Raw genomic sequence first — 1,355 nt, 5'->3', positions numbered from 1 at the left:
TATAATATTAGGGATGAAAATCCAAATTTACAGGGAAAAATTCAATTTAATTTAATTTATTAAAATTAAATTAAATTTCACAATATATAAGATATAAATATATAATTTTTTCTCTAAATTATATATATATATATATATATGGGAGTATTTACGAAAAAAGACAACAGACGAAGACAGGTGGTGTGTATATAATACTAATAACATTAGGGATAAAAATCCAAATTTACAGGTAAAAACTCAATTAAATTCAATTTATCAAAAATTAAAATAAAATTTTGTCTGTCTGTCTGTCTGTGTCTACATATCTACCTATCTATCTATGTACATACATATATTTCGCAGGCACGGCTGTGTGATAAGAAGCTTGCTTTCTTACCACATGACCCCGGGTTCAGTGCTACTGTGTAGCACCTTGGCCAAGTGTCTCCTACTATAGCGTCGGGTCAACCAAAGGCTTTGTGAGAATATAAGACTATAAAAGAATATATATACGAGGTTTGTGTGAAAAGTTAAGGGATTATTGTCACAAACAATTTACTTCAATTTCAAACAGCGTTCTTCATGGTTTCCCCTTTTTCTTTCTTCTCTGCATGCTTCTACGCACTGCTGGAAGGATTCATCTGGAATGCTCCTCAGCTCCGTCGTTACGGCCCTCTTGATGATTTCCATTCCTTCAAAACGGGTTCCCTTGCCGATCCCTTCGAGCTTTGGAGAAAGGAAAACCCACGCGGAGCAAGATCATATGAATAAATAGGTTGTTTCAGTACGGTGATGTTCTTCTCTGCCAGGAACTGCCGGATGCTTAGGATTTTGTGAGCAGGTGCATTGTCGTGGTGAAGCAGCCACGATTTGTCCTGACACAACTCTAATCCCTTCTCGCGCAGTGAGCGAAGCAAACACCGCAGAATCTATTTGTAGACTTGCTCGTTGACTGCTTAACGTTGTGTTCAGTCCTGCCTTTTGAAGACCCCCCCCCTCCCTTGCTCCTTGAGTCATCTTCCACCTCCTCATGGCCCTCTTTGAACCTCTTGTGCCACTCAAAAACATTTGTGCGTGACATGGTGTTTGTGCGCAACATGGTGTTTGTGCACAACAAGTGCTTGTGACAGAGTTTTTCCCAACCGGACCAAAAATTTTAGGTTTATTGGTTGCTCGGTATTCATTGTTCGTTCTTCAGGGCTCATAGCTGAAGGACCTGAAAAAGAGGTTGCAGAAAGCTAAGATTACAGTTATATACTCCCAAAATATCATGTTAGATGATAACACAATCCGCTTATCTCTTTCACCCATAGATAACACAACACACCCAACCCCGTTACTTTTCAGACAGACCTCCTATATATATATATATATAT

General features: G+C 38.7%; 1 protein-coding gene across 3 annotated transcripts in view; it reads left to right on the top strand.

Moving 5' to 3' along the window:
• Positions 1-1,355, top strand: part of LOC106873642 (ras-related protein Rap-2a) — a 283,277-nt gene that overhangs the window by 1,317 nt on the left and 280,605 nt on the right. The window lies entirely within an intron of this gene.

This window comes from Octopus bimaculoides, chromosome 6 (genome assembly GCF_001194135.2).
Source record: "Octopus bimaculoides isolate UCB-OBI-ISO-001 chromosome 6, ASM119413v2, whole genome shotgun sequence".
NCBI classification, from domain to species: domain Eukaryota; kingdom Metazoa; phylum Mollusca; class Cephalopoda; order Octopoda; family Octopodidae; genus Octopus; species Octopus bimaculoides.
The sequence above is the reverse complement of the archived record's forward strand: the minus strand, read 5'-3'. Positions and strand labels throughout refer to the sequence as shown.